At 40.6% G+C, this 24,311-nt stretch overlaps 1 protein-coding gene across 4 annotated transcripts in view; it reads left to right on the top strand.

Moving 5' to 3' along the window:
• mgat3b (beta-1,4-mannosyl-glycoprotein 4-beta-N-acetylglucosaminyltransferase b) overlaps positions 1-24,311 on the top strand; it is an 89,753-nt gene that overhangs the window by 22,210 nt on the left and 43,232 nt on the right. The window contains exon 1 of one of the 4 annotated variants that reach the window (XM_055009634.1): positions 757-1,183. The exons of the other annotated variants lie outside the window; for them this stretch is intronic. The gene's annotated coding sequence lies outside the window, so the exon portion shown is untranslated. Of the gene's footprint in view, positions 1-756; positions 1,184-24,311 lie in introns of those variants that run through there. 4 annotated transcript variants of the gene reach the window in all.

Raw genomic sequence — 24,311 nt, 5'->3', positions numbered from 1 at the left:
GCGATGGTGCATATTGCTCTTCACAGAACTTGGCAAAATAAAAAAGCCATCGACCCAGCAGCAGGTATACCATCACCTCTATGTCCTCCCTTGTGTTGCGTTTGTGTCGCACACAAATGATGTTAAGGGACTTCCGGGCCGCCGTGCAATGACGACTCCACCCACGATGAGGTGGTACTCAGTTGTAATGGAAAACGACCTAAACCGAGCCGAGTCGAGCTGAATAGGTGCTAGTGGAAAAGCGCCTATAGTGGTCCCATTGGAGTCTACGTAAAAGACAGACTTACAATGCTGTGTTAGTCCCACTTAATAACTCCTCCATAGTCGCTGAGACGCATGCACAATCACACTCCATCTCTCCAGCAGGGTCTTGAGGGGGCAGCCGTTGTGATGATGAAGTATGGATTTCTGCTCTGGCAGGTCAAACTGAATGTGGCTGGGCTTTATGTGTGGGTGGATGGAGAGTCCTCAACACTGCTGCTGCTCGTCAAGGACAGAAGAGACCATCAAAGGACTGCCACTGCTACTTTTTCCTTCCCTCACTTTTCTGTCCCTCCCCTCCTGCTCTGTGGAGGGTGCTTCCCTTTTCTAAATAAGGCAGTTTCTCCCTTCGTGTCCTCACCCCCTCCTCTTCCCACACAACACCACTAGTGGTGCTCTTGTCAGACAGCCAAGCTGAGTTTACCACTGGGCCAAAATAGAAGTCGTCTGTCCTTGAGGATGTATCTTTCCCTTTCTTTCCGTGCCCCACGTTCTCTCTCACCCTCTTTCTTTTCTCCTTCCCCTCTCTTGGTCACCTCAGTGTCACCTTACGGTCATGTCCCGCGGCGGACACTTTGGGACACCCTCAGGAGACCCACCTCGCAGAGAAAATGGTGCTGACCCGTGCTCGACCCAGCACGACTGTTTACTGAGACTACGCTGCCGGAATGTACCACAGCTGCACAATTTATAGGGGGTGTCTGGTGACAGTTGGAAATGTAGCACAAGTCACGTCTGGGTCAAAGATGAATATGCAGATATTTCTTTGCGTGCTTAGTCAGTGAGGTGCTCCAGATGGTTTGTGTTTAAAATGTGGGAACAAAAAAAGAAATCCTTGAAGAGAGAAGTTAAGATACAAATACTGAGCCTAATTCTCTGGATTGCAGATTAAAATACATCTGTGCCTCAAGATAAAAACTGGGTGAGTACACTTTGCATAAAAACATTGTTTCAACATTTCAGCGAGTTATTTGGACTTTTGTAACACAGAACAAATCAGTGGTCATCATACATGTAATGCTGTGATCAGAATCAGAACTCATTCTGGCAAGTTTCTCTGACTAATGTGCCTATGCAACGCCATGCCACCTGACAGTATTTAAATTTATAACAACCAGTTCTTGCCAGTCTCAAAATAATTTCATTGAGTTTACTATCTGTGCTGGCATTATTGCAGTGCAAGAGGAACTGCTGCCAGCATAGCATGCTTTCTATTGTGCTGAATCACCAAAATGTAAAGAAGTATAGGTTTAAAAGTAGGTCTCAGGTCTAAAGCTGCACTGCCTCAGTGGTGCCTCAAAAAAATAGTAACATCAACCAAAACAACGCTTTGGCAACAAAAAACCTAAATGATCGAAATGATATTTATTACAGAAGGAAAGCATTTAAACAGAATTTAGAGAATCAATCCATAATAACCGATCATTTAATACACATGCTGTGTAGGTTTCTCTTTTGCCACCGAAACGTGGACACCATATCTCTGGTAGTGTCCTTTGGATATCTCGTACCAGGATGCTGGTGGTGGACACTTCTTGTTCTTGTGGATTGCAGGATTGAGCCTTCGTAGGTCAGGTTTGCTCCAGCAAGTCCTACACATGTTTGATCTAACTGTGAACTGAGGAGTTTGTAGACCAGATCAACACTTTGGTCTCATTGTCGTGTTCCTTGAGCCGTTCCTCAGCAGGTTTTGTCTGGCGTTGGGGATTGCCATTGCTATGTCTGCTATGTTGGGGTGTGCTTGGCCTGACACAGTATTTAGATGAGTGGTGCTTGTCAAAATAGCATCCACAAGAAAGCAGAATGGTGTAAAAGAGATGATTTACTGTGTAAAAGTGTTTTTAAAAAAAGCGTGGTGATGTGTGAAAGAATGTGTAATTAAGTTCTGCTTCATAATGAATTGTCAGTAAATGGTTATAGTTGGACATAAATATTTGACATTTCAATGTGTTTTGATTTGGAAATGCATTCTGGGTGTGTTTACAACCTTGGCAATACAGTGCGTTTTCATGCTGAAAATCTAATATGTCTCAGTTCGATACAAGTTGGCTTGAAAGAACACAGAGTCATTTGCAAATGCTGTTAAAGCTCGATTCGATGAGGCTTTAAGTGGATCTACAGTCCAAATTAGAGGCAGTAGGACACAGGCCAGTGTGACATTGTAGAAAATAGCAACCACTGAGGTTGTATTCTTTTAGTGTTCTTTTTTTTTTTTTTAATCTGCAACCAATTGGCTTGAAGGTCATCTCTACGCAACGCACACTGACTTTTGACACACTTGTGCTTCATTGCCTCTTGAGCCTACAGCATATCCCCAAACTACTCTGGAATAATTCTTGAAAACAGCAGATGATGCTTGCACTGTTTCCCTGAGCATAAAACATGAAGATGCACTTCTTTCAAACCCAGCTAGGTGTTAAGAGTAATAAAGCTTTTTCTTGAAAGCACTGATTCATGAGGGAGATTCTTGTCATTTTATCAGCATTATGTTTTTTATAGCATGATTTCAAGGGTGCACTGGAGAAAGAAGGATAAAGCAAAAGAAACAGAAGAATCTGGAGGCCAAGGTAAAAGCTACAGACAGTAGACAGAGGAGGAAGGTCGGGGGCGAACTTATGATTCATTTCAAGCAGCAACAAAGCAGCTCAGCCATTCAGCATGTTTTGTAAGAATGACAATGACGCACGCTTCTCACATTGCTTTTGTTTTGGGCTGTTGGGAGATACATACGTCAATGAAGAGGCTGCCACTGGTTGTGTGAGGGAGGTGAGACGTGAGCAAAGGTGGAGGAGGAAGAGCAGGGCCAACTGGATGGATGCATGGATGGATGGATGGATGGATGGATGGATGGATGGATGGATGGATGGAGAGAGAGCCTGAGAGGGAGAGGAAAGACATTTTCATCAGGATTATCCAGCAGCAGAGAATCTCATCTGGGAAAGTGGCCCAGTGCTTACTGAACACATGCATCAGGAGCCTCAGGAGGCTGCAAAACTGGAAAAGCTGTGCTTCACCTCTGTTTGCCAGGAAATCCCCTCTTTAAGGCTGCATGCTACACTGGGGTCCTTCCAGAGAGACACTGCAGCTGGATCTTAATATATAATAATGTAAATTTGTGTGTATGTAGTTCTGTGTGTGTGGTTTGCGGGTCTGTTCTCCTTGTTGAATCTCAGTGGATTTCTTCCCACTTGATCACACTGTTTATTCTCTGCACATCCCCAAACTCCTGCCCACCCGCCAGCAGGCTGCAGCCAGGAGGGAAGCCTTCATAGCAGCATGGAGCTTTGAAGTTGGAGACTTGAGGCCAGATGCATAAAAATCTTTGTAGATTCAAGACTAAAATAGTGCTTATGGACAATTGCAGAACTGTGTAGTACAAATAGTCAGTTCATCAGGAAATCGATTTACCATCAAATCTGCCGGTGGGGATATCGTCCCCAAATCACATCAAAGCATGTTACCTCCAGAGGAAGCCATTGATGGCTGAAACCTCTTACCAGAGCAAATCCTTCTCTAGTGGGCCTAGTGTTGGGCACTCAGTGGTGCATGTCTCCGTTTATTCCTGGGTGTCCCAGTGCTGTGTTTTCTTCTTCTTCCTTTGCTGGCGACACTTGTACAGCTCTCTGGTTGCCTCTTCTAGCTGTGGAGGATGAAGGTTGAACTATGATGCATGGAGGTTCATCTTCAGGGCCAGATGGAGCTCTGTGTCTGGCTAGCCCGTGTTTAGTTTGTGATTAATTTATCTCACCTTAGAAGCAGCGTAGCTTCACCGTGTCTGCAGTAAAGTTGTGAAATTCTCTCTCTTGCCCTCTGCTACGACCCATTCGGTAATGATGACTTGCTAACTTTTTATCTCTTCTGGAGTCCGCAGGTCCCTTGCTGTTCCTTCATGTGCTTCCTGCTTGCATGTCTAGACGGCACTCCTCACACGCCTACTTCACCACGTCCACCACCTCACCATTCACTTCATTTCATTTTATTGCCTTTAGCCATAATGAGACTGCTTCCTCAGTGAGACCCTACACAGCACCTAGGCTCTCTACTTCATAGCCCTGTGTCTGACAGTGCAGGTTCTGCTGCTCCTGGTTTGGTTTCCGTCACTAATTCCTTCATTCTCTTTCGGATTACTGAAAGGCACTGGGCAAGACCACGTTTTCACAATCTTATCTCATTTAAAGCCACTTTCTCCATCCCCTCTGCTGAAACAGCTCTTCCATTTTAACTTAATGTAAGATCCCCGTCAGGCTTTTATCTGCCAAGATTTTTATCACAACAAGCAGCACTGATTTTTTTGTTACCCTTGGGTTAATCTTAATGAACATGCACCTTTCATTGATACAAGCCCCTCAGAAATGTTATTTGTCCAAAAGCTGGATTGACGGGTTGAGAGTTAGTGGATTTTAGGTGTGTTGTTTCACTTGGCCTGCTGATTTGGATTTTAGGGAGTAAACATTTCAGATATCAATACATCAGCGAGTATTCTTTTATATATTTACTATGTGTTGGAGTTGTATTTGAAATGGAAGTCATGGAGTCATTTCCAGCAATGCATTTTCTAAAGTAGTTAACAACTTATCATGAAGATGCCACTGGACTCCATCCATACTCTGCTACATGTGCTGCAGACAATGTTAAGAACATTGTAAACAATAAATTCAGAGGTGTTCTGCAGGAAAAACTGTGTGCAAACACCATTTCTAAATTATCCCAGGCATTGTCTTCTCCATCAAAACAAAAAAATTATTATCACACATTTGCCTTTCTCTCGATTGATGAATCTGTTGGGTTCTTGTTTTAATGTACAAATGCTTGAAACTAATGTATGAATGTGTATATTTAGTACCCCTCTTCCTCCTCTGGTTTATTTGTAATGTTTTATTTTAAACATTAATATTCCATTTAATTGCACCTAAAAAAAACCCTGTCAAATCTCAGCCATTATGAATGCTACATGCATTTGATCTTGCGCTCTTCTCTGGTTTCTGTGTGGAAAGTATGAAGTGGTTGATCTCTGATCATATGGCAGGTTTCATCCCTCTCCCCTTAACTCAAACACCTTCAAACCGATTCACTTCTACTCTCTAAATTTACTCTCTGTCTTGTTTCTGTCAATTTTTACTGCTTCAAACCCATTTTTTAGTGTCCATGAACACCAAGGCCTCACCACGATGTTTTTAGTAGCGCTTGTGAAAGTATTACTGCTGTCACCTTCAAAACCTTCTTCTCTGTCCTGGTTAAAAGAAGACATAAGAAATAACAGCAAATCCCTAACCAGGGTCATACATAATCCTAGAATGCTTCTTAAAACCATAAACATTTTTATCAGTGACTTTAGAGTAAATTCTTTCAACAACAATCCGATCTTTGGAAAATCTTAATCTGGTTTTCACGTTCTGTGCAGCTGTGAGACCGCTGATGCAGGCTGGAGCTTCGTTGTATTCCTCCTTTCTTCAGCTCAGCGGTTCATGATGTCTTAATCAGCCACGTGAAAAACTATGTGATGTTGGTTTTGTGATATTTCCCTGCGTATGTTATTTCAGATTATTGCTTCGGCACATGTTGCACTCGTGTCCCTTCATCCCATTTGTTTTGATCGTGTGTGGCTTGGATTTGATTTAGCGTTGAAGGCAAGAAATGAGGGGCTGTGTTGTGTGATTTATTCTGGTTTAGAGCAGTTGGGTGGGACGGTTATCGAACACACCTTCCCATAAAGTCACAGGTCAAGTTTACACCACTGGTGATATGTTTACCCCCATTATGGGGGAAATATCCAATCAGCTGACTGCCCATGACCTCTGACCTGCTGAAGCACAGACATCTGCAGCTCAGAGTAATAGAGAAAGAGACAAATGGTTTAATCTCACAGTGTGAAAATGGAGATAGCATAGCAGTTTTTTTTAATTCTTTCTAGAATAGATGAGTATTGCACACTGAGGGTTGTAGTGACATGCTGATGACTGGAAGTACATTTAAGAGAAGAGAAAAGGTGTTGCACATTCTGGCTTCATTTGCATTTCCTCTTTTATGTGGGCGATGTTTCGCCATTTAGGTTTTGTTGATGGACAACAACCTGTCGATGTTTTTTTTCTTTTTTGTGTGTGTTTTGGACCTACTTTAAAATTCTTAACATATAAAATGGATTTGGATGCATAGAGGTTGTGAAATCTGACAAAATTTGCAGAAGTTCCATATGACACAGTGTTTTAGGATTAGCATCGCAATATGCATGAGTTAAAGCTTTAACCCAGAGAAACTAGAAATAGATGTCTATGGATCTGACATCATTTTTATTTTTCTTTCTTTTTTTTTTAACAAAGAAAAACTAATTTATTCACAAGGTTACACAATTCAAAAACAAACAAAACATCTTCATCAGTGACAATCAGACATCTTCGAGGACATACAACTATTTGGCATCTTCAATAAAGAAATTTTTAAAAAGTTAACAGGATTCAAAAAGCTGTGGATCATTTTCTTTTCCTTCTGCAGTTGCTCCTCCTCTCTCATACTCCCTCCAAGGCCTCCAAATGGATTTGGAGCATATAGGCTGTGAAATCTGACAAAGTTTGGAGAAGTTCCGTACGATACAGTGTTTTCAGATTAACATCACGATATGCACAAGTTAAAACTTTAACCCAGAGAGACTTAAAATAGTAACTCTATTATTGTTTTATTTTTCATGCAGTGGTTCTGATGATAACAAAACCTATGACTTTTGCAATGCAACTTTGTCATAAAATCCACACAAGTCCAGAAATAATTCTCATAGATTCTTATAGAGATATACAATCAGATCCAGTAGCATTTGCAGTTCTTTGTCATTAAACACTCCGACTAAAATTAAGATTCAGCTTGATTTAGAAGCACAGGTTGAACATTTTGCGAAGTGCATAAAGCTCAGTTTTATCATATCCTACACACGTTTCAGGAATATGGACAAATTTAGACCTGATTCTGTGACTTAATCAGTCTGCAACTGTCAGTCCATAAATATCTTTACTGAGTTGGTTGTGGTTCTGTCAATCCATGCGTGTTTCCAGCATAACAAAAAGCCCCACATACGAGCAGCATGGCTTCCTGCCCTCCCTGCCTCGTACTCAAATGCTGAATGTAGGCTCGTTCTGCCTGCCGTTTCACTCCACTGGTGGCACATTGTTCTGTAAAGGTTGTGTAAGCAGACCCCACTCCCACCGGCACTGTATCTCAGTTGTAGGTACCTGGAAGACAATGGAGAGCTGAATTAGTGTGACTGAGCCACAGCTATTATCTGACAGGAGCTAAGCAATGATGGCTTGTGAGGAAAGGTCGTGTGAGGGATCAGGTGTGTTTGGGAGTTTGTGTGCTTCTGCAGCATCCAGGTCACACACTGCCAACAGCAACCGGCTCACACTTAGCAGCCGTATGGGATAGAAGGTCAGTCTTTTACACCATGTACACATACAGTGTCTACACTGTGAGTAACCGAAGATACTCCTTTAGATCAGTGACAGCTTAAGCAATGTGTACGTGTCCTGTTGTTTATGCTTAAGAAAAAGACCTAGCTGGGGGTGAGGATGGTGTGTCGGTCTTGTTTCAGTTGCAAGCATTTAAAGCACCAAACATAATGCAGATAATGTCATTTGGTGCATGTCATTGGACACTTTTTGTTTGTAAATGTGAAATAATATCTGGGTCATTAAGTTTAGTGATGTGATGGAAACAACCCAGAGACCCAGCATGAGGGCATTCTGGTCATGCTTTAGTGTGTTTTTTTAGTTTATTTTTTGTAATTTTCCATAAGTTATTTTGAACAAAAAAAAAATCTAAAAATCAGGAATGTCCTTGAAAAGAAAGCGTGATTTAAACCTTGTTAAATCTTATTTTGGAATTGGAAAATTTGTTGCCCATGTATCTTTTCTGTATGCTTTCCTGTAGACAAATTGTATGCTTATTTTTGCATGTTAACACGACCTGTTCTGCACAAACCAAGTTTCATTTGAATTACTTAATTTCTGCTTAATTACATTACATCCCAATACAGTTTTTACAGGGACAGGGATTATTAGGTCACCTGAAATTTCCTGTAAAATACAACACAGATCAGCCACAGCATTGAACTGACAAATGAAGTGATCATCTTGTTTCAATGCGATGTTCTGCTGGAAAACCTTTGGGCTTGTCCATGCAAAGTAAAACTAACCAGAGCTTTCATTGAAATATAGCAGAATAAAAATCATCACTGTTACAGGTATGTGGTCATAAGCCAGAGTATTAGACAAATTAAAACTCGTTAAGCTCATTTTAGTCGACCTTGATTCACCGTTCATGTTTGAACCGTATTTTCTAGCAATCCCTCAAACGGTTAAAGAGTAACTAGTTGCAGATTCTTGATGTTTGCTGAGAACAGCTCAGCCTTGACATGGATATGTTGACTTTTGGGTTGCAACCTTTGTTAAATGCTTGTTCTCTTGAGCTTAGCAGTCAAATGCCAGTCAGTGTATTTGCTTAACTCTCGTCAGCCTACCTGAAGGTGACACTAACACTGCAGCTTAGCATGCACTCAGATCTATATTGTGCTTTCAAAATATTAAAATGGGTATTTATATGATTATCCATCACCGAAGAGCTTGAAGGACCATTAGGTTGCACTGTGTGAGTTTAACCTAAAGGAAGCTTACGCGACGAAGGTCTGCAGTTATTATAGTTCACAGGCTGACATGTCGTCCTATTGTCACAGTTGCTCATGACGGTATTACATCAGCGTAATGACAGTTCAGAGATGGCTTTATCGAGGATTATGCGAGTGTGTGTGAGGCTCATAGACACACACATGCTCCCACCCCCTCCAGAAGCAGTGATACAGCAGTATTCCAGAGACAGGAGGTGGGTGCAGAGTTGAATGGGCTTCATTGTGTTCCAGCAGCACTGTCTTGGAGACAAGCCTGTGAGCCAGTGCACATGCACACCCACACAAACACACATAATAGGAGGCACTGTACTGGAATTAGCAGCAGTCTGCTTCTCTAATAATTGATACTGTTTGTGCACATTAGCTTGTGCTTGTCTCTAAAACTCTTCATACATCTGCATACAGAATGGAATCCAGACGTTATGCTGCAGACATATTGCAAATCTGCTGTCTTAACATTGGTTTTGCATCAAGAGATCAAACGGAGACGAGTTCTCATTATTACATTTTTTTGGTCGCTATTTTCATACAAAAATAAATGAATGCACAATATACTGCTTTCGTTTCTTTGAATTAGTTAAGCTTTATTTATTGAAGGAATCTCAGTGAGATCAAGATCTTATTTACATCAACCTGAGAACTAATTACATATACATAAGAGATCACAACACTGAAAATCATTCACTTGAAGCAACACAAATTCCCACCCAGTCACTCTAATTAAAAGTAACAAATTATTACAGATATAAGCGAGCAAACTTTGAAGTCTCTAAGATAAGTGAATGTATTTTATTTCATGCTGTGCTGCCGCTCATTCTGGTAATAACATACATAGTGTCAGAAATCAGTCCGTCACAGTTCACAAATGCGGAACCAACTTCTCCTGTGAGCTGGTCTTGTAAGAGCAATCTAATGTTACCTGTAGTGTTGATTTCTTCACCTTTTCTGACACCATTTTCAGTCCTTCCAGTCCTAGTTTCTCCAAAGAAAAAAAGAGGTTGCAATCAGAAAGCAATTTCAATTGAGCCAGCACACTAATCTTTGTGTGCCGCACCTTTCCTGAGGGCCTACATGCAGTAGAAATGCCTTTTATTTGTTCACTAACTGAGGCAGGGGATGAGTCTCATGATGTAATGAAAAGATTTCAGCTCACTTTATATGATTTTCGAGATCATTGATGGATTCAAAGTGAATGCATAGACAGAATAAGAGATGTCAGTGCTGTCATTTGTATCAGACGAGCTGTTGGGTCCACTGTTTTTAGTTCAGATTGAAAACACTATCTGATGCAGACGTTTACAGCCTCATCAGGATGAATGCCAGTAACTTCACTGACCTCCTGACTTTTTATGATGTGACACCAGCAGGTCGATGTTTCAAGTTCTCTGATATTTTATAACCACCTACAAAACTAATCACGTTGCTATTGGTCTCGACTCTTTTGCTTCGTGCAGTTTGCAAATGTTAGCATGCTAACCCAATAAACCAAGGTGAACTACCTTGACGCCTCGTATTTGTTAATGTGAGTATGTTTGCATGTTGGTATTTGCATACAGCTTGAAGCACTGCTGTGCAACTGCAGACTCACAAAGCTGCAGTCGAGCTTGTAGACTCAGTCATGTTAATTAACTTCAGTTCAACAACAGTACATCAGTCCACACCAGACACAAAGCTGCCAACTCTGCCTTAAAAGGTAGATTTTTTTTGTCTTGATAATATTGTATAGTCAGTCAGTTAATGGTGACCTACATTGCTTTATTTTATCTCTTTTCGTCATCAGCTCTGTGTTTAAGGAGTCATGGTCAGTGTTTTTCACCTGCTTGTTTAACAGAGGTGTAGCCGTACTACAAGTTTGCGTTGTCTGGTTCTGTTACAAGATGTTTGGTTTGGTACGTTATTAACCCAGTAAGTCTGATGCTTGGTTCCCTGTAGTGTAATTACATGCAATCATGACTGTAGAACATAGTGTCCCATAATTTAATAATGCAAACAGGAACTCAGCACTTAAACTCTCCTCCATATCATTCAAATCTCATGTCTAGGAGCACTATCGTTTATCATTGTGGCGTTAACATGAATAAATCCAAACTGAATCAACATTATGCTACTGGCAGGAGCTACATCAGACCAGTAACTCATTTGCTACAGTGTGTGTTCTATTCCTAAGGTTGGCTTAAACAAATTAGGAGGAAATTAAACGGTGTCTCACGCGGCAGAGTATTTGCAAACTAACAGCGGAAGCCACAGCAGCATTGGTCGCTGTCAGTTCTTAAACCACGATCAGTGATACATATGCTTTAGTCACACTGCATGCATGCAGTTTTGTTTGAGCAATGCAACTGCATTTTTTGTTAATTTAAGTTTTATTTAGCCAGGAACAGCTTTAATGAAACTGTGCCTTTTACAGGAGCATCCTGACCAAGAGAGGCAGCAGAACAAATTAACAGGTTAAACATGCATAAATGACATTTTAAAAAGAAGTTGCATTAAAGTTAAGAGTGGCAAAGTGTCATAAAATCGCAAGTGATCATATGGAAGCAATTTCAATCAACTAGAACATGTAATTGTGTCTGCGTTCACGTCAGGTGGAGTTGCTTTAAATTCATTTAGTGAACTCAGCTCTGTAATGTTGATGCAATTTTTGATTCCAAGCAAAGGAAGTAGAATACTTAAACACCCTTTCCCCCGAATTCAGTCCAGGCTCAGGGTGCAAATACCATAAAAATGTTCAGAGAGCGAAGACAATGACTTTCTGATCTTTTTGTTTTTGAGGGATGTAGATAGACTACCAGTCAAAAGTTTGGACACACTTTCTCATTCAATGGTTTTCATTAGATTATATTCTACATTGTAGATTAATACTGAAGACATCAAAACTATAAAAGAATACATATAGAATTATGTTGTAAACAAAAAAGTGTTAATCTTCAGCATTAATCTATAATGTAGAAAATAAAACAAATAATAAAAACTATTGAAAGAGATGGTGTGTCCAAACTTTTGACTGGTAGTGCTTATATGTATTTAAATCCCATACTTTGTCGTTTGGTCTCAGATTTTTCTTAAATTAAGTTCAGGGATATCACTTCCCTTGCTGTATTGAAAACATTACCCCAAAACATGAGCTCAGAGTGCATTTCCTGCACTGTAATAGCCACATTAGCACAAACCTGTTCTGTTAAAATGCTGTTTAATGATTATGAGCAGGAGAGACAGGAGAGTTGATTCGAGCTGCAGTGATGGTAAAAGACAAAAATCACACTGAGGGCTGGTACACACACACACACACACACTGCGTTGGCTGTCTCTTTTGTACACACATGCTGTTAGATCTGTCTTCTCTCACGCACACATATGCTCTGACACGTCTTTATCTGTGTCGCACAAAAACACAAGCTCCGTCTTTTGCTCTCATTCCTCTGTGATACTGTACAGCACAATCGGGATAAATGACACAAAGCAAAACACCACTAAAATATAGATCAGCCAGCAGGAGACAAAAGCCCGCAGACGGGTAGAAGTGTTCACGCTGACAGTACCAACACAAATAAATTACACACATAATCATCCTGCACACACCAGAATTGTGAGGTTGGTGCAGTGCTCGATACACGCAAAGCACAAGAAACAGATCTGATGTACAGTGAAGTTTTCTCACACCCGTGTAAATCACCCAATCTTCACTTATGTTTGCTTGGGCTCCATTTTTTTAGCATTTTTATCTGACAATGCAATATGTAAAGAGAATGTTTCCCCAGTACTGCCCTCCACAACCAGCCCTTTGCACAAAGCTACCAAATGTCTCCCTCTAATTTGGTGCAACTAATATGCAAAATTTTAAATGCTTAATGTTGGTTTCATTACTACAACCAGCAGCAGGTGCACACTGAGCTGCTTCAGTGGGACTGACTCAGAGCTAAATGTGACGCTCAAGTCATCCCGACTAACCTGACACAAAAGCTGCTTCCTGCAGTCTGAATTTTCTGATTACCTGTGAGATTTCACACGATTACATGGAGGTGAACTGAGAAAATCAGTGCTAATCTTTGCAGCTCCATTTTGTACTTTACCACGGGGAAAAAAGTTAGCAGACCATTTATACCCTGCTAGGTTGTTAGAGTTGTGCTTATGATCACATAATCACACAATCAGCAGCATGTTCACTTATTGCAACACATGCATAGGTTCCTCTCCAGTTTTTCTCATTTCATGTCACCCCCTGCCTCTCTCCACCTATTTTTGTCTTCTCCTTCTCTCAGACAGACTGTGGTACAGTGTCACGCTGCCTCTCTGCAGGTCTCCTGCCATTATTGCCAATGTGCCATCAGTGTTCTTCAGTGTACTTTTGTATTGTGGTGTAAAAACTGCAAAGAGAAAGTTTTATCAAGCCTCAAATGGGTACCTCTGGCTGTTACCAACCTGGGACTAAATAATAGGGTGTCGGGGTAGGGGGAGAGGGAGGCGGAGACTTCAAAGACCTGCATATTCTAAGGGAAGTGATGATGTTGCATTACATCTAACCTATTATAAGGCATGAAATTATTATTTTCATGGAAAAAATGTCTACCTCTGTGATATACAGAGACACGTTTTTGAGATATTTAATCAGTGACTGGAGATGAGCCTCAGGGTCGATATATAATTGCGAGACTTTTTGTAACATAGTTGACAGGTATCATAGTTGACATTTTTACTGTTTTCAGGCCTAAAATCAACATGGCCGCCTATAACCAAACACCACATGGTATCTGTGTCCAAGAAATCACTTTCCACTAAGTTCCCCATTACAAAAACACCTCTCCAGGAAGTGTGTTAATTCCAGATCACATGACCTGCTCCACATGATGTCATTTCCTCCTGAAGAAAAGACTGGCCAGACTCCAAGGCTTTCTGACTTATTTAATATAAAGTAGTCAACAGGTTTACTACAGTATCTTTATCAATAACTTTCAATTTCAATTTTACTCATTTGTATCTATAATATTTAGAAGAATCTTGCTGTAAAAATGCCATTTGTTATTTTCCATATAAAATTTGATATATTGCCACAAAAGAAATATCTGTCATGATTATCTCAACTTAATAAAAAGAACACAATCAAAACAATTTTTTATAAGCTCATTATATTATTGTTTAATCATGATCATAATGAACATAGAAAACCTTAGTTTTTTTTACTTTGAATGAAAATGTACGCACGATATATCCTGTGGAATTAAAAATTCCCTCAATTATATATTGACTCCTAAAGACTCAAGGATAAAAGAAGCACTGTAGTGGAAGTGCATCCCAGATCCCATTGGGCTAGAAGTGATGTCTACATCCTGGTGAACCCTGATGTCCTGATTGTTGGATTTCTTGACATATCTCCAGTTCTATAAGCAAGCAGGAAGTACAACAATAGAGGCTTTATATGGTGAATTTTGCATTACTGTTGGTGATATTTGAGTGGAAAAGACTGTTCCCCACTGAGAAAATCAAGAGGGCAGAAAAAGTAGTGCTTGTTGTCCTCTCCAAGTTTAACCAATCAGCATTTCTCTTTTTCGATTTTAACAAACCAGTTTTTCAGCCCTGGTCAGAAGTACCCACCTTGCAGTCGATACTTTTCTCTCCCCCTAAAACGGCCCTGAAAGAGGTTCTACAAGGGCACATCTCATGGTCAGAACACGCTCAAAGGTTCAGGCTGCCCTAAAATGGCCTGCGTATTCCTGGAAAACAGCCTATTGTTTTCATGTCACAGTGCACTAAGTGGCAGACTATTTGTGTGGTTCAAAACTGATGCCGTTTTTGGGGAATAATTAGGAGACAAGTTTGCAGTGCTTGGGTAGCTTTAGTGCTTTTTTGGCACGAAATGAACAGTTGCACTGAGCTGCATTTTGATAGACAGACTCTTACAAAGCTTCTTTTTCCATTTAACAGTCCTTCCTATTACCATTCATTCTTGAGAAACAAGGCTTAGTATGAAACAGGAACTGCCTGTTTGTGTGTTCATACTGATGTGTTTGCACATTTCAACGTCTGTAATGCGCTCTTAAAGGGTCATTGACGAGGCATGAAGTTGGAGAAAAGCCCCCCGACTGTTCTGTACCCCTCACTGTTTCAGGAAGATAATGCTGCATTTATCAGAGAAGAAAGAGGCTGTTTGTGTGTCTAAATGATCCAATTTATCTATTTGAGCATACAGCTGTGTTTGTGTTCAGACTGTACCACCATTTAACCAGATGGACTGCTTCACCATTGTCAGCCAAATTCAGGAATTCGTTGTTGGTGTGTTTTAGTTCAAGACTTTCTTTGTTTCTTGACGGGAAACTTGATTTGCAGAGAATTAAAAAATACAATACACAGTCAGTGGACAACATATACATGAATGGGAAGCATTTAAATTAACAACGGTATTGGGATGACTCTGTCACCTTCGTCAAAGCATTAGTCGCTGTAGGCTTAAAACTCATCACGTTGAGAATAACCTCACATCACCTCACTGAATCACATCCTGTCTCCTACATTGTCCTCCTCTGCTCGCACTAATTGCTCTCATTAAAGAAGTCCTCCTTCTACCTCTCTCCTCACTTCTCTCCACATCTGAGTTGTTGCTGCCATGATCCTTTTAAGGTCAGAGGGATTTTCTTTTCATTTTTGGTTACTGAGACGTAAAAGGCTTTTCGTCCTGCATTTCATACATTTGGTTGATTGAAACAGAAGTGCTCCAGGAAACGAAGCTTATTCTCGTCCTGATGCCAAAAAATGTAAAATGTAAGCAATGGGAAGAGCAGGAAATTGAATGAGTAGTGGGGTGGAGGGCTGCTGGAGTGTTTCGGCTGTGAAATTTTGCAACAAGTCTGGTGTCAGTGTGGAGATTCACTGTGGTTTGAAAGCAGTCCTTCTTTTGTTTTGTGACCCCTCATCAAAGGTCAGCGGCCTGCGAGCCAATCAACAAAAAGAAGTGGTTCATCTTCTCACAATGTTTCATTTGTAGAAGTTAATTTAGTGTGGTAGATTCCTATATTTTCTTTCATTTTGCAGCTCTTTGAATTCTCGTGCAATTCCTCACAGAGTCCTGACTCCCAAGCTGCAAACTACAAGGTAACAGCAGGGTTTCAGAGGCTTGTTTTTTAGCATTTAATATATCTCCATGGCTGCATGCGCACTTAGAGATAGATGCCTCTCCTCGTGAGATAAACCTCCGGGCATAGAAAGCAGCTTTGAAACAGATGGGATACAGATGGTAAACGAAAAAAGGGAGAAACTTTAATATTAAAATGCCTAAGAATAGCTAATAGAGGCAGGTGCTTGGTTTGGGGAAACAGGTAGCTCACACTGATGGATGGTTTTAAAAACACAAATCCTGCAGGACACTAAACCTAAAATGTGCTTTTTAAGGTTTAATCAGAATTTCCTACATATCGCAGCTCAAGAAAAGTACTGAAAAGTCATTTGATTGTGTTGATACACAGACAATCTATCCACTGTATTGATTAAGACCATGTAATAAGATTTTATTTGAACGTCTTTACCGACAAGGACAAGTGCAAAAATTTCTGCTGTGTATCATTGATGCTCATATCTGACTGAAGTTAACTATACAAATTTCTGTGACACTGTCGTCACACAGAAGCTCTATTTCTGCAAAATATCAACCTTTTTTTTCAGTTTTTCATAGATGTGTGTGATCTCTGTGGACTAAAGTTCGTAATAGCCTTTAAAGCAGCATTCAGAATATTGCATCCGCCCAAACCAGTGTAATTGCTTCAGAGTTAATAGATTGACCCTTCTAACCTGACCTAGAGCAGGTTGCCTTTAAATCAATAACACTAGATAAAAGCAGAAATTGTGCAGAAACCCTTGGTTCATTTGGGACAATGTGCCTGCAGTCACAGCTTGTATGCAAAGCAGCACATTCAAATCTACAGCAGCCATTAGTAGTGAACTCTCTCGTCCACCCATCACGAGAAGGAAGGCTTAACATCACTAACAGGCCCTGAGTAATTGTAGTATGTGTATGTGTGTGTGTGTGTGTGTGTGTGTGTGTGTGTGTGTGTGTGTGTTAGCTTGCATGTGTGACTGATTGAATGCTGAGGAGTCACGATGAGTGAAGTGGACAGATGTCACTGAATTTCCAGGAACTGAATTAGACCTCATTGCCTTATGTAGTGCCGCATGTGTGTGCCTCCATGTGTATGAGGTTATCAGTTTCCACCTCTATTTCTAGTCTAATTGTGTGTCTTCTGTTTGTCAGTGTTTGTGTCTATTTCTGTCTGCCTTGTGCATGCATCTCCAGCCATCCTGTACCATCTAATAGCGAGGGTAAGGTGCTAGCTGAGTGTCACACTCCCCCACCGCCTGCATCATTAACGGGTTGCCTTGCAGAGTATAATGAGCTGCCAGTCTCTTCTCCCTTCTCACACATTTCCCTCCAGAGACAGCCAGTGGCCTGATGGGACAAGTACTCATTTGCTAATTTTTCAGTTTTTGGGGGGAGAAAATCCCTTATTTGTGCAGTCAGTCAGGTTTGTGTCCATGCAACATCCTGTGCCGCCTCAACAGAAAGGCGGCAGGTATTCATTATGAGCCGGCCGTCATGCCCTCTGGCAGGTTTGCAGTGGCTTGTGGGTCTTAAAATGGGTGCATGACTGTTCTGTTAGGGAATGGAAAATAATGACTTTATGTATAGAGCACCTCACAAAACAAGGGTTTAGGACAAAAGAGCTGCAATAAATTCAGCATTACTCATTTAAACTGTCTTTAACCAGTAAGTCCCTTGGGATTCAAATCATTTTTGATGGAAACCTTCCGAAGAAAATACAAAATTTTATGAAATCAACAGACGTAAGTTAAAAGTAAAAAGTCAAGGACATTAAAACAACCAAGGGATTTAAAAACACTAACAAAATCCAGTTTAGGATTTGCAATTGTGCTCTTCAGTTACACATCTTTTGATCAGAGGTTTGAACTCTACCAGAGAGACCAAATGACCAACGGTTGACCAAGTTCAGAGCAAATCCTGGGCACCATGTATAGCAGCCATTTAAATGAGTGAGAATTATAACAGCTGTTTGTGTAAGGGGTAAAAAAATGACACAGGTATGAAAAAAAATTACCTGCTACTGCATGTAAATAAAAATTAATATAGCAATGTAAAGATATAGTGGAGTACTGGTGTCCTTGGCTGAGGCTGTAGTCACATTTCCTCTGTGTGTGTTAAAATCTGAGCGTCTTTGTTCATTGTTTTGACAGTCAGTCTAGCAGAGTATGCATGTTAGTACATGTGAGTCCCTCCCTTTGAAACTGCTGGTCCTCCCACACTTAAAAATCACCTGAGCATGACCATCTACAGCGTATTATAAAAACAGAAGTGCAGTCTAGCAATCAGCCAGTGTGTCAAAAATGAGACTAGAGAAGGACAGACAAATAAAGTGAAGAAAAAAAATTACTTGAGTTGACGACAACTTGCTACGCCCATTCAGTATATTTTACAGCGTGGGCTAGTGGTTCTGGTTGGATTATTTTTTTTGTGCTGACTCGTGTACACAACATTTCTGGTGGTAAATGGAAGTGAAGGGAGCGGGGTGCATGTGGTGGATGTGCCTGTTAGTTTTGTCTGAAATGCTGGTGCTAGTAGTGTTTCTGAATGTTGCACAGGAAACCCTTACAATAAAATTAAGATACATTAGAACAAGACACAATAATACAAAATGCAACGTGTCCATATAAATGCCAGTAAAAGCATTAATGCAATAAAAAAGAGGTAAAAACATGACATTACACAAAAGCAAATCTATAGACATGGGTTTTAAGAAATAAGTGACCAATTCTATGAGTCTTATCATTCCAAAGTTGAGGGGTTTTGCTAGTTAAGGCATTGTCATGTTTACATTTTGCAGTACATAAAGATTTAAACCTTGATCTTGGAACAGCATGGAGAGTTCCACCCAAGGATCTAAAGCCTTGAGCTGGTTCATATGAGGTCAGAGTTTCCTCCTTGCAGATTTAGACCATGAACTCTATAGATTTGTGTATGTAAATTGTATAACATACTGCAACATCTGCAACCTTTTACTGTGTTTACAGTTCCACAAACTGTTCTTGCTTTTGTCTTCTAAACTGGCTGGGTGGTTGCTGAGTTGAGATAATGTTCTTCTCCTGCTGTAAGTTGTCACATGTGATAGTAATTTCAGTGAGTCCTGATCTGTTGTTCAGGAATGAGAATAATAAGAATAGTTTTTGCAACCCTAAAATAACCCACTTGTTTTTTTTGTTTTTTTTTTTTAAATCTGCACTTAAACAGCAGGTGTTTTATTATTATTTTTATCATCTGCTGTGTATTTTCTTACCTGTTTTGTCGTTCTGGAGATGATTAGCAAGCAGTTTAATTACTCAAAGCTCTAATCACAAATGCTTGCCCTCTCATTAAGGGAATCTGTGTTACCAGCACAGGGGAGATATGTACATATGTTTGCTTAAGCTCTGCGTCATTAAGGAAAGAAAGGACCAACTAACCATGAAGTATTTTCATTCAGTGCTGGAGCTGCATCAACAGCATTTGCCTGTAAAAGTTTTTCCTGTGTTTCATGCAAAGCTGAAGTTCAATGGTGGAGTTGAAGATAAACTTGCTTTTATTATTTCAGTCATGTGGAGACTTTATGGCTTTGTTTCAAAAGTCTGCTTTCACTCAACAATTTGATGTCTCCGAATGCAAACTCACTGTGCATGTCAGAGTTACAAGATCAAACCAACACCAGCAAACTGCCACATACAGTCATTAACAGCAAAATCCAGTCTGCAGATAGTAATTTGTCTTTTTTTAGTCCAAACATATAAGTTCCCCAAAGTGTAGTTTAATATAGGGCATTCTTGTTCGACTTGTTCAACTTGTTCGACTGCTGCAGTATAGGGGAAGCTTTAGTCAAGACATTAAGTCTGAGGTTTCATTCAAAGATACGTCATGCTTGTTTTTAAGTGGAAATGCTGAGTCATGGTGTTGACTGCTTATCTTGCTCAAGATGTGTGTATAAAAATCCTCTTATTAACACGTTAACAAGGTGGAAACTTTAACTTAATTGCTGTCTTTTAAGTGGAAAGTCACTGGCAAGGAAGTCAGATTATTTACATGTTAAAGTTCCATTCAGCTTCGATCAACTAAAGCAAAGGAGAAGCCTGCAGTGACTCATCAAACCACTGTGATCCATCGTAGATTTGGAAAAATCAACAAAGAAGCCGAAAAGGTACAGAGTAGATAGAACAGATGACATTACATACTTTAATGGTTGATGCTTTTCTGTGATATCATTTGATATACATCAGCAAATGAAGTTTCCCTAGTTGTCAGGGAAACACAGATGTTCAGTATTTTAACAACTATTTGTCCATAGTGGTTGAAAAGATGACTCGTGGTTTTGTTTTGTGTTCCTGACCAGTTACTTCTTGTGCTCAAATGAATAATAGCAATCTGAAGATTCATACCTCCATCATCTCTGAGCAGTCTCCATCTGCTGATGAGGATCTTGTGATAATGTGATGAAAAGGAAGAGCTCATAATTAGACTTTATAGTAAGGTTGTCTTCCAGCCAACTTTGTTGTGAAGGTATTAGAGCTGGCAAAGTGCAACATCCAAATTGCAGGAGCTGCAATTTGTTGATAAAAGTAAAAAGGTGTCACAACATTCTAAAGCACCGTGGCGCTACAGAGATGCCCCAGACTGCAAATCATGTTCTCCAGACTTTAGGGAACATGCTTGTTTGGTGCAGAAATCACATCATCATTCTCATTTTCCATTGGAAAGGAAACATGTCCTTTCCTACTAAAAACCCGACTCACATCCCAATTTCTGTCACAGTTACCGCCATCATGCCCTAATGGGTATGAAGATTTCTTCTTCATCTTCCACAACCTGATACCACTGCAAGTTGTGGCTAATGAAGAAGAGCATAGCCAAGTTATTTCAGTTTGTCATGGTACTTTTTATAGCCCAGAGTGTAAACTCACACCCGGCGCACTGAGGCTACACGTCTGGCTGTCTCCACTCAACTCAACGGAGGCACAGATTTCATGGATATGTGGCAGGAACATTTTATACACGGCTGCATTCATATGTTTCACATGGTGACGTGATCAGCGCTTGTCTTCTTCACTAAGATAAGACAAACTTTATTGATCCCACAGTGGGGAAAGTTCACCGATACAGCAGCTCCAAGGAAAAAAAAATAGTATAAAGGCAGTACAGAATAAATAGAAACACACAGTGCAAAAACGCAGAGAACATTATATACACAGAAGATGTTTTTTTTAATAAGAAGACTATTTACATGAGGTTGAAACAGGTATTGCACATAAGTGGTATGTATATGTGAGGGAAAAAGTGGCGTTTGACTCACTGTAAAGTCTGACTGATGTTAGAATAAACGACCTGTGGAAACGTTCCTTCTTACATTTAGGGTGAACCAGTCTGTTGCTGAAGGAGCTTCTTAAGGAGTTCACAGTGTGATGCAGAGGCTGGGAGGAGTTTCTGATGATAGACGACAGTTTATCCAGAGCCCTCCTCTCTCCCACCACCTCCATGGAGTCCAGGGATCAGCCACAGACTGAGCTGCTCTTTTTATCAGTCTGTTGAGTCTAATCTCTGTAGATGACGCCCCTTGAAATTCTGTTATTTCGTGGTTCATCTAGAGGTCCTGTATATTTAGACTAAAATTAAAATGTAACAAATGGATGTCTGCAGAGACTTATTTATGGTTCTGTCACTACACGCTAATTTGACACAACAACATTAGCTGCTGTTTGGTGTCACATTCATTACCGAACTCTAATTTCCGTCTTTCAGTCCATCATTATTTTATGTTAGGACAAACAATGTGTTCCAGGGGCAATTCCACCTTCGAGTTTCTTTCATGTTGTCTGGTGATTTGTCAGGGTAATGATAATGAAAAATGTATTTTGCTGTTGTGCTTTGCTGCTGTGCGAGGAGCTCTGCTGCATGTCTGAAGCTGTGCTGCAGTGGGAGCTTTAAAATGCCTCCAAACTTTCTGCCTGACTTTCTTTGTCGGCCCAAGATGACAGGGGAGGCGAAACCCGGTAGAATCTTATTTTCTGTTTTTCAAGGCTCGGGGCAGGGAAGAAGATGGAGATAGAGAAAAAGACAGTGGGAGAGACAGCAGGCGAGAAAGAGAATGACAGTGAGGTGTCGGCTAAGGGAAGATTGAAAACGGTGACAATAGGTGTTATTTGTCTGTGTGAAGATTAGCATGAACGCTAGCAGGAGCCTAGCACACAGCCCAGGGTTGTTTGCCAAGCTCTCAGAGGGATTGGACATGCTAGCACACCACCTCCTCTCTCCTACACACATCCAGCTGACAAGTGGCTCAGGGTGGCTGACATTTTCCTTTTCGTTTTTTCCCACCGTTTTCTTTTTCCTCTACATTCCTGACCTTTCCAGTTCGGCCCTCCAGTGCTGGTGGGGCTTGTGCTGTTGAAAGGGAAGAAGGGCCTGCAGAGATAAGAGCACTTGAGATGCCAGTCGGTTGGCTGGGCTTGCCAGACGGTCAAGGTGGACACCACTGGCAGGGAAGCATGAGCTGAATGCAGAGCTCCAGTAAGAGAATGAATGTTTGTGGTTGTACTTGAGTGGCTGCTGACAAATCGTCCAAACAAGAAACACATGAATGATTCAAACACTGGTGTTATATACTGTTTGACTGTCAGCGGGTCTGTTCACCCACGTTAGAAAAACACATTGCTACCTTTAGTGCCATACTTCTGGTTTTATTTGCACAGATTTTAAGATATCTGTCTGTGAGGTTTCTGCTTCTTTTTTTTTTTTTTTTTTTTTTTTTACCAAATACAGTGGAGGTGGAAAGAATTATTTTGTGGGCTCCCACAGGCTGTGGATAGTTTTCATATGAGCAATTTCTTTGGTAGATAGCAGTTCCAATTTAAACTGATGTCTGCAAGGGTTAGAAGATTATTCAGAGCTTGGAATTTTGTTTCTGGAAATGCATGTTGCTTGTTTCTTATGAAAGTGGCACCAACAAATATTTTCATAGTAGCAGTGGATTAAAGGAATATGTGTAATAAGAAAGGGTTTACTCAAGCAAACACAGGACCAAACTCTGCAGGTCCACTCAACTCTATTGAGCGTTTTCGCGTCTTTATTAATGTGGTTATGGTTACCATATCTCTTGTGAACCTAGTTTTTGCCTCTGATAAACCCGCTGCACCCAGCACAGAGTGGCAGGACAGCAAAGTTAGCAACTAGCTGCTTAGGTTCTACCACAGTGGATTATTTAGCAACTTATGGGCCAGATGTTTCTATTAGGAGCTAGTAAAGACCATAATAGACTTCAAAAGAAAATGAATATTGTTATTAAAGATCCCATTTCATACACATTTACTAGTTTATGAAATATATTTACATGCTTTTGTGCTCAAAAAACACATTATTTTTCTCATATTGTACATTACAGCACTTCTTCCCACCATTGGCTCCGTTTTCGCTTGTATCTCTTTAAATACCTCCTGAAAAGGTGAGGCTGCTCTGATTGGTCGGTAGCCCTACTGAAAGCGAGGCAACATCGGCCACCTACCCTAACAGTACATGTATGAGTATAGGCAGAGAGATGTAGATGTAGCAGAAGCAGTTTTAGCGAGGAAATAACGGCAGATTGTGAGTCAGCTGCTCATTTACTGAGCGCGTGCCAAAGTAGCCGCTCAGTGGATGTTATGTAAATGTTTACCTGGTCATGCAAATATGTAATGGAACTTCCAAATTAGGTGTTTCAGACCCAAGTGTCCTCAAAAAATCCTCATATGGGTGCTTCAGATATATGCCTTTGGTACAAAACAAATAGTAATCCAGATTTTTTTTCCCCAAATTTCCATTCTTCTTCATTGTATCGCGGTGGCAGGAGGAGTCTCAAAGACAGATGCATCACCACACTAAGGAGACAGAGCATGTCTCTGCAATGTGGGAGAAGCAAACCTTCAGCATGAGAAATGACAGTGGGTCAGTAATAGAAAGACAAACTCTCCCTGATACCCTAATTGAAGCTTTTCCAAACTGCAGTGTCTCAGCTGGCAGCTGAAAACCGTAAAAAGTGTATTAGCCAGTCTGTGTCCCACTCTCCCTCAGTGGTTTTATCACTGTAGTGCTTCTATCAGACTGGAGGAGCTCTGATTCTGACAGTGACTGGTGTCGACCCAACAGACTGCAGCCACCATGACCTCTCTGTCAGCCAAGAGAATAACAGAGTTTCTCAGGTCTGGAGGTATGTTGTACTGCCTGCAGTACACTGTTTTATCATTTGAACTCTCTGTAGCTTTACACATTTTTCTCCATATACATTTTCTGTCATTTCGTGCCTTTTTTCATTTATTATCTCCTTTTTATCCA

Source organism: Amphiprion ocellaris, chromosome 4 (genome assembly GCF_022539595.1).
Source record: "Amphiprion ocellaris isolate individual 3 ecotype Okinawa chromosome 4, ASM2253959v1, whole genome shotgun sequence".
Taxonomy (NCBI): domain Eukaryota; kingdom Metazoa; phylum Chordata; class Actinopteri; family Pomacentridae; genus Amphiprion; species Amphiprion ocellaris.
Note: the sequence above shows the minus strand (reverse complement) of the source record. Positions and strands in the feature narration are given on the sequence as shown.